This window comes from Phoenix dactylifera, chromosome 4 (assembly GCF_051530095.1).
Source record: "Phoenix dactylifera cultivar Ajwa chromosome 4, Ajwa_hap1_PhDact_Kaust_v1.1, whole genome shotgun sequence".
NCBI lineage: Eukaryota > Viridiplantae > Streptophyta > Magnoliopsida > Arecales > Arecaceae > Phoenix > Phoenix dactylifera.
The window spans coordinates 5,371,726-5,381,992 of record NC_143193.1 but is presented as its reverse complement, the minus strand read 5'-3'; positions in this window follow the sequence as shown (position 1 = coordinate 5,381,992).

The window sequence follows — 10,267 nt, the reverse complement described above, 5'->3', positions numbered from 1 at the left end:
TCAAGAGACATAAGATGACATAGAGGTGGAGGACAGTGTCAGACCATGTCCACAGAACCTCTCATAAATGATAAGCGGCAAAGAAGGCAACCTAATCTGCCGCTCTGTTCGCCTTCCAGTATACATGAGCAGCCTGAATAGAGCGGCAGCATGTCACCAACCTCTGGATGTCCTTGAGCAGTGGGTGGCCATCATCTTGTCGCTCTACATCCCGAATCCACTCGATCACCATGGCAAAGTTTTCTTCCAGGATGATGCTGTCAGCTTGTAGAATATTCCTTACATAGATAATACCCTTCCATGCTGCCATGAGCTCAACTTCAATAGTAGTTATATCACAGGTGCACTGTCCGCCCGCCGCAATCAACCTGCCCCTTCTTTATCTCCTCCTGCTAAGACACTACCATCGAAGTTCACCTTGTCTTTCAGCTCTTAAAGAATGCACTTGAATATTTTTTTTTTGAAGCTCTCTTCTTTTCTTGGGCTATTCAATTTATTCTATTTTCCATCTCTTGTCATCTTTTTGGTATTTCATTCATTTATACTATTTAGGAATGGTTGGAAGACTCTCCTAGCCATTAGATAGGTCAAAAGAGTCATTGTAAGATAAAAATAGCCGTTCTGATTTGCAGAAAAACTAATCGTTATTATTGTCAGACGCAGACAGGTTGACTCGATGTTTTTAGGGGTCGACTCATGATCTCCAAAAGTGGACTCATGATCTTTAGAGGTCGATTCGAACTAGTTGTTGTGTTTGCTGCACTCTATCTTTCTCGTGTGACCATTGTGGGGTCGACTCTTTTGCTTTAGGGGTCGACTCATCTATTGTCAGATATTGACTCGTTGTCTTTATGGATTGACTCTCTAACAGACTAAATTTTATTGTTCTCTATATTTTGTTTGTGGTCAATCGAAGATTGACTCATTTGCTTTTGGAGTCGACTTTTGTATGATTGAAGTCGGCTTATGTTCTTTATGGGTCGACTCGCCAGTTTGATGAATTTTATAGCTTTCTGTCTATCTTTTGAGATTGTTCTGAGGTCGACTCTGTTAAATTTTTTGGTTAAATAATGATTAAAAGTTTTCATACTTAAACATATATATTTATATATATGTTAAGGTGGGAGTATGGCTTGGATAGTTGGTGTGTTAGTTTGATTTGAGGAGGTCGTGGGTTCGACTCTTCATTCCCTCCTTTTTATTCTCACTGAGGCCAAGGTCGGACCACAGGTGCGTGGGCAGTGCCTCGCACTCAAGGTGCGAGGAGCCACGTCGTTTCCTGGCTTGCACCTCTTCGCGACCGACCTCGCATCCGCTGGCCTTACTCTCAGTGTTTTTTCAAACTTTCTTACCAGTTTTGACCGTTGGATTAGTTTTTGGTCACGTCTGTCCCGAAGAAGTCTATAAATAGATCTCTTCAGATTAGACAGAGAATATAATCGAAAGCAAAAAAACTTCTATTCTCCCTTTCTACTATTTTATTTTCAATCAACGGGCTTGCTGCATCCTGATTCTAGGTTTGAAGGTCTCTTTGATCCGTGCAAATCATTAAGACAGAAGGAACATTGCGAGAGGCTGTTGTATGTCAGGAGTAAAACGCTATCCAAGCCTAGTGCACTGTAAGCCGGCGAAATCTACTTCAAAGAAAGTGACCAACATACCACGTCTCAGCATCTCGGGTTCCATTTTTCCACTATCTTTATTTATTTTCTTTAAGCCTATTTCTGCCTATTATTTGTTGAAGTAGAATATTTTAAATTTTAATTTTTTTGGGATAGTTTATCCCAACATTCTTGAAGTAGATTTCTTACATATAATAGGCTAGTACTTAGAGTTACCCCAATGGCCAATGCAAGTGATCCGGTTCCTCCTGAAAAGTTTAATGAAAATAACTTTAAGCATCGGAGGCAGAAGATCGAAATCTTCTTAACCACACTTGGGTTATTTTCCATAATTTTTGACTCTCCTCCAAATGACGAAGAAAATGAATCGGCTAGAATTTGTAATTTGGAGGAATTTAAGAAGAAAGATTACATGTGTAGGAGAAGGATTTTGTCCTATCTTTTTGATTCCCTTTTTAATGTCTACTGCACTTTTAAAAACTTCAAGGAAATTTGGGATGATCTTAATAAGAAATATGGTATCCAAGATGCAAGTATACTGCTAGTCAATTCCTATCTTATAAGATGGTTGACACCAAGCCCATAGTTGACCAAGCCCATGAGTTAATAGTGATTTATCATGAATTAGGCTTAAAGAGAATGGGTATAACTGAGAGCCTTCAAGTTGCTTGTACCATTGACAAGATCCTACCTTCTTGGAAAGACTTTGGGTTATCCCTGAAACATAAAACCGAGGATATGACAACGAAAACCCTATTGTCTGCCATTAGGATCCAAGAACAACATCTTGAAAATGATAATGAGCAACTCATGAACCCTGAGCTTCTAACCAAGGTGAACTTTGTAGAAGGCTAGAATAAGACCCATAAGTTCAAGAACTCCAAATTTGAAAAGGGTGGATCTAGAAACAAAGAAAAACCTATGAAGCCAAAACACCATATCAATAAGAATGATTGGAAGCCGATTTGCTACAATTATGGAAAACTCGGTCATATGGCTCGAGTATGCCGGATGAAGAGGAAGAAGTATCAGAATTATGAATATGCACCTTCTCAACCTGCAAATCCACAACCAACATGGTGTTATCCAGTATTGGTCCTACTAGTACTGATGATCGGTATGTAACTTTAAGTCCAGAGTTAAATTTAGCAATTTGTTCTACCGATTGGTTAGTGGATACCGGTGCAAATGTTCATATATGTATTGATCGTACCATTACTACTTATCAAGTCCGGAGCAGCCTAACAGTAACTATAGGGAACTCCACCTCGACATGAGTGCTTAGGACTGAAAAAGTACTTCTAAGGCTTACGTATGAAAATGTGATTCTACTATTTAATATGTACCATGTGCCCGATGGAAGAAGGAATCTGATCAGTGGATCTCTTCTAATTAGGAATGGTTATTCTTTATTATTTCAATTTAAGAAAGTAATTATAACAAAGAATGGAACAATTGTAGGCAAAGGCTATGAGTGTGATGGCTTATATGTAATAAATAATGTATCTTTGGATTTTTCTTCTGATAGCAATAATAAAGTTGTGCTTTCAGTATGTTCTTCATCTCTTTGGCATGCTAGATTAGGACATGTGAATAATAATACTATTAAAAGAATGATTAGTTCTAGTTTATTGCCTAATGTTTCATTAAATAAAAAGAAAAAGTGCCAAATTTGTGTTCAATCTAAACAACCTAGAAAACCATTTAAAATGGTAAATAGAAATTCAACTTTCTTAGAATTAATACATTCAGATGTATGTGATCTAAATGAAACTTTGACTAAAGGGGGTAGAAAGTATTTTATTACTTTCATAGATGATTACTCTAAGTGTTGTCAAGTTTATTTAATGAAATCTAAAGATGAAGCATTTGAGATGTTTAAGACTTATAAATCTTTAGTAGAAAATCAACTTGATAAGAGAATAAAGATTATCAGGTCAGATAGAGGAGGAGAATACACCTCTAATGACTTGAATGAATTCTGTAGAGTTAATGGAATTCTACATGAAGTAACGCCTCCCTATTCACCTCAGTCAAATGGAGTGGCTGAAAGGAAAAATAGGACTCTGCAAGATATGGTAAGAACTTTGTTTGCCAACTCAGGTCTACCTGAGGTTTGGTAGGAGGAAGCAGTGCTTACTGCATGTTTCCTGCTTAATAGGATTCTATTTAAAGGTTCTAATGAATCTATTTATAAACTTTGGAAAGGAAGAAAACCTAACCTAAACTTTCTAAAAGTTTGGGGTTGTTTGGCTAAGGTTAATATTCTTTTAATTAAGAAAAAAATAGGACCTAATACTTTTGATACTGTGTTTCTAGGTTATTCTCTTAATAGTGTTACTTATAGATTCTTAGTCATTAGTTCTGATATTAATGGCATAGATAAGAATACTATAATTGAATCTAAAGATGCTTCTTTCTTTGAAGACATTTTTCTATTTAAGGATAAAATAGAAAAGCATATAATAGATAGATCTAATGATGCATCTTGTAATTCACCCTCTAATTCTCTAATTATTCCTACTAATGAAAATGAAAATGAACTTGATGATATTAATGAACTTGGTAAAGGGAAAAGAGTTAGGAAAAAGAGAGATTTTGGATCTGATTTCTATACCTTTATGGTTGAAGATGATCCTAAAATATATAAAGATGTTATGAACTTATTAGATTCTATGTTTTGGAAGGAAGCTATTAATAGTGAAATGAATTCACTTATGACTAATGAAACATGGTTTCTAACTGACTTACCATCTGGTAGTAAGGCTATAGGTTGTAAATAGATATTTAAGAAGAAATTAAGATCTGATGGTTCAATTGAAAAATATAAAGCAAGATTAGTTGCTAAGGGCTTTTCTCAGAAAGAGAGTATAGATTGCTTTGATACGTCTTCTCCTGTGACTAGAATAACTACTATTTGTACTTTAATTCCACTAGCTTCAATCCATAATTTGATAATCCATCAGATGGATGTCAAGACTGCCTTCCTCCATGGTGATTTAGAGGAAGAGATTTATATGGATCAGCCAGAGGGATATGTCGCTCAAGGACAGGAAAGAAAAGTTTGTAGGTTAGTTAAATCCTTCTATGGTTTAAAACAAGCTCCTAAGCAATGGCATAGAAAATTTGATAAAAGAATTGTTTCTTATGGCTTTAAAGCTAATGAATATGATAAGTGCTTATATTCTAAGTTAGAAAATGATTCATGTATTATCTTGTGTTTATATGTTGATGATATCTTAATTTTTGGTACTGATATAAATATGGTGACTGATATCAAAATTTTCTTGTCTAATAATTTTGATATGAAAGATTTAGGTCAAGCAGAGGTAATTCTTGGTAATAGGATTACCAGAATACCTGATGGTATAATCTTTGATCAATCACAATATATTGAGAAAATATTAAAGAAATTTGATAAGTACAACTATAAACTAGTGAGTACACCTTATGAGCATGGTTTGAACTTGAAGTGCAACAAAGGTGATCCAGTGGCCCAACGAAAATATGCTCAAATACAAGTAGATCTGACATTTCCTATGCTATAGGAAAGCTCAGTAGGTTTAATAGTTGCCCTAGTCTTAGTCACTGGGAAGCACTGGACAGAGTACTTAGATACTTGAGAGGTGCCATGCATTATCGTTTACATTACTCAAGATTTTTCGTTGTACTTGAAGGATATAGTGATGCTAGTCGGATCACTGATTCAGTGAATCGAAAAGGAACTAGTGGATACATATTCATGTTGGGTGGTGCAGCTGTTGCTTGGAGATCATCCAAACAAACTGTGATCACCAGATATACTATGGAGGCTAAGATTGTAGCCTTAGATTCTGCAAGTCAAGAAGCAAAATGGTTTAAGAATCTTATATCCGAAATACCTATCATGAAAAAGTCTATGTCTGTTATCTCTTTGTTATGTCATAATGAAGCTGCAATTAATACTTGTAGAAATACTGAGTATTACAAGAGAAACAGAAGGCACATTAGTGTGAGACATAAGACTATTAGATACCTAATTAAAAATAGTATCATAACTTTGGAATTTGTTAGATCTAAAGATAACATAGCAGATTCTTTGACTAAAAGACTGTCTAGAAGCAAAGTCATAGAAACATCAAAGGGGATGGGACTGAAACCCATAAGGAATCATTGACAATGGCAACCCAACCTATTCTGACTGGAGAACCCAAGACAAAAGGTTCAATGGGAAAAACAAGTTGTTTAATGATTAGTTAGAACTATTATAAAATGAATTTATTCATTTGGTCTCTTCCTATGATGTGAGTGCTAAACACAGCAAAAGTATCCGGAAGAGTTTAAAACTCTGAATGAGTCCGAGTCTATGGCAAGGTGCTGTGCTGCGAGCACCCTTGGAGGACTCATCTATGTGAGTGTGACTGTGTGGCCGCAGTCTATGGGAATAAGAGTTTAACCCCTAGAGCGCTCATGAAACTGAGATATTGGTGCATGAGGCCGGAAAAAGCACCACCTATGATGAACCCAGTATTTGCATTTGTCATGGGTGAATTATATAGAAATCTGAACCAAAGAATTTGGTTCAAAGCTTTTTAGCTATCACTATATCTTTTAGATGAAAATATATTTTCACTAGGTAAAGGTTCAAAGCCGCAAGCTATCTTTATTGAAGTCGTGACATAAACAAGCCTGGTTTGACTATTTTCTGATTTTATAAAGTTTTGAAAACATTTTAATCAGGTGGGGGAATGTTAGATTTTTTTGTTAAATAATGATTAAAAGTTTTCATGCTTAAAACATATATATTTATATATATGTTAAGGTGGGAGTATGGCTTGGATGGTTAGTATGTTAGTTTGATTTAGAGGAGGTCATGGGTTCAACTCTCCATTCTCTCCTTTTTATTCTCACAAGCTGCTTCGTTGCTCATCTGAGGCCCTTTGCGCCTGTGCTCGTCCAACCCGCCCCGAAGTGCGAAGAGCCGAGGTCGTATCTCGCCCGTGCTCGTCCGGAGCGGGTGGGAGTCAAGGCCGAGGTCGAACCACAGGTGCGATGAGCCAACAGGAGCCGAGGTCGAACCACATGTGCGATGAGCCGAGGTGCGTGAGCCGTGTCTCACACCCAAGGCGCGAGGAGCCACGTCGTTTCCTCGCTTGCACCTCTTTGCGACCAACCTCGCATCCGCTGGCCCTACTTCCAATATTTTTTCAAACTTTCTTACCAGTTTTGACCGTTGGATCGGTTTTTGGTCGCGTTTGTCCCGAAGAAGTCTATAAATAGATCTCTTCAGATTAGACAGAGGATATAATTGAAAGCAGAGAACTTCTATTCTCCATTTCTACTATTTTACTTTCAATCAACGGGCTTGCTGCATCCTGATTCTAGGTTCGAAGGTCTCTTTGATCCGTGCAAATTATTGAGGCAGAAGGAACATTGCGAGAGGCTGTTGTAACTTAGGAGTAGAACGCCATCCAAGCCTAGTACACTATAAGGTGGCGAAATCTACTTCAAGAAAAGTGATCAACATACCACGCCTCAGCATCTCGGGTTTCATTTTTCCACTTTCTTTATTTATTTTCTTTAAGCCTATTTCTGCCTATTATTTGTTGAAGTAGAATATTTTAGATTTTAATTTTTTTGGGACAATTTATCCTAACAGACTCGTGATCTGCAGAAGTCAACTCGTGATCTGGGAGTCGACTCATGAAGGCGTATCAGTCTGTATCAGTGTACCGAGGTCGACTCATTGTAATCTAAAAGTCGACTCTTGAGATAGCATAAGTTAAATTTTTTTGTATTTGCATGTGAACATTCAAGGGTTGTTGTAAGGCTATTTTTGGTGTCGAGTTTCTTTATGTAAAACTTTGGATAATTAATCTTCATTTAAGAGTTATTGAAGACTTTCTTCCTAGCTTTCTATAAACATTCAAGAATACTTAAGATAACTAATTAGTTAATTTTTTACTTAAATATTTTGCATTATCAAAATCAAACCTTTGGATCAATAGTTAACTTGCTTATATTTATGTTCCCTCTCAGAAAGACAAAAATTGGATCATAATTTTATTAAGTGCATATTTTAATTTGGGCTATTTGGAAAGAAGTAAACCATATAGATTTTATAATACCATGATAAACTCTTTGATTATTAGTCATGATGTTATTTTTTATGAACGACAAGCATGGAAGTGGAAGGAAGATGTGAAGAAAAAGCCTATTACTATTCTAGATGATTTTGATAGTTGAAGTAGATGATGGTGACAAAAGTCATACTCCTGAGATTTATTAAAAAAATATGTACTTCTTTTACTAATATAAAAAGCACATAAATTATGTTCACGATTTTTTTAGAACATAAATATAGTTAAATCACTACTCAAGTATAAAAAAAGAGGAAATTACAAAAATCTTCCTTGAATTATATTTACATCCAATAGTATAAAAAACCTATGCTTACTTTCTTGAGATTTATTTGCTTACTAGAATAAAATCAAATCCTTAAGTTATTATAGGAAAGAAAGGTGCTAATTTTCATTGAAACCTGATATTTGTTTTTTTTTTGGAGGAGGAGGAGGGGGTGTGCATATATTAGTACAAAAATATTGGGGATCAAAGATCCTCAAGAAATAAAAGATATTTAGAGGCTACGAGGTGGCATCCGACTCCACCTCTATCTAAAAATGACAATCCATTTAAATTCCATGCTATAGTTGGACAGCTTTAAGCCCTAACTTATCATTGTAAATATATATATCAAAAATATTACATTTTACAAATTAACCCTTGCTATTCATGCATCCATTCTAATGGATGACTATGATAATTTCTATCTACATGAAACCTTAAGGGCCATTCTTTGGATAGTAAAAAACTTACTTGGTATTTTTTTGCATAAGTATTTTCCAAGCAACATTTAGAGAAAAAAATAACTTATCCATGTTCTTTTATGCATTAAAAAATTGCTCCAAAAGTCACCCATGTTCTTTAATAACAAAGTATATTATATTATATTATATTATATATAATAATATACAATATAATATAGATAATATATATTATATCATTATATCATCATTATTATTATATTATTATTATATTATTATGTATTATTATTATAGGGTTAGGGGTATTTTAGAAATAAAATAAAATGGTTATTTTTTCAATTGATGAGAAAATGTCTTATCCATCTCTTAGGTGGGTAAGACTTTCCTCCATTTCATCGTAAATGCCACCCATGAAAAAATAACTTACCCATATACAAAAAAAATAAGAATATAGAGATATAAGTTGGTGAATAGAAAAGTTGACAAAGTTTCTTATAATATTTGCCCACTAAAGAATAGACCCTAAGTTTTAGACATACTACTAATTGTCCTACTTTATCCTTCTTCTTTTTTTTGCTTCTGCAACAATCCATTTCTTTATTCTCATCATTCCTCATCCAGTTTCGTTGTCCCATCCTTGATAATTTGCATTTTACGCTTTACTTCAATCTCACTTGATCCAGTCTCCATATTAATTCCACCGTCCTTCAATCTTTGCCCCTATTCCTATTTACTTTAAACTTTGCCCTTCATTGTTGACCTTGTTGTGTTCCATCCTCTTTTCAGTCATATCATTTTCAACTCTTAACTTTCTCTCTAATCTTCATGTAGTATACTCTTTGCTTCAAGTTCCATTACCCCCTTCCTTGCTTGTTTGGCCTCCCATCAAATCTCTCAATCCTCATTGTTTTGTGACTGTGCACATGCCACATTTTGATCTCATTGATCACCCATCTTTGAATCGCTTTTCCTTGACAATTCCACTTCCCAAGTTCCTAAACAAGCTTGGTAAACTCATCTAGGCCTTGAGTTGAGCTTGGCATGGACTATACTCAAGCTAGCATCCTACCTTTCAGAAAATCAGCAAGCTTAAGCTTGGCTAGATTCTTAAATTAAATCATTTAGACTATTCCACTTCACATTGTGATGAATTGCTCTTAAATTGCAGGAAATCATATAGAACGCTGATTCTTGTAGGTTGAACGCATGAACCCATATTTTTGTGAAATTAAAGCATAATAATAATTTTGTGCCCATCCCATTAACATGATAAAATCACATCTTCACATATTCAACTTATAAATGTTAAATTGTGTGCAATTATTTCAAAGTTATTCAGTAGGAGACATTCTCTTTCTATATAGGCTGAGTCAAGCTCATGTGCCAACTTAGCCCGACCATAAAGGCATATGTAAATATTTTATAAATTTAAGTTATTATATAATACTAAACTTTATCCAATTTGAGCAAACTTTAATTGAACTATTTGAACATGAGGAGAGTTTGCTCCTCTTTCCTCTTCCTTCTCCCCCCTTCACTTCTCTCTCCTCTACTTATTTATAAATATTTGGTTGCTTGCAATTTGATCCCAATTGTTGCAAGTGATTTGCACCCAAGCACTTGCAACTGATTTTTTTCTTCTCTCATTTGCCTACAAGTCAATAGGTTGCAACTTTGAAAACTTTTTCCGACAAAATAGTTGCAACCAAAATTAGTTGAGAGTGGCTTTCATCCATTATGCCAACCCCACCTTCAATTATGCAATGTTAATATATTAAATATCTACTAATTATTATAATAATTCATATTATAAATAATATCTTTAATATTACAATAATGTAT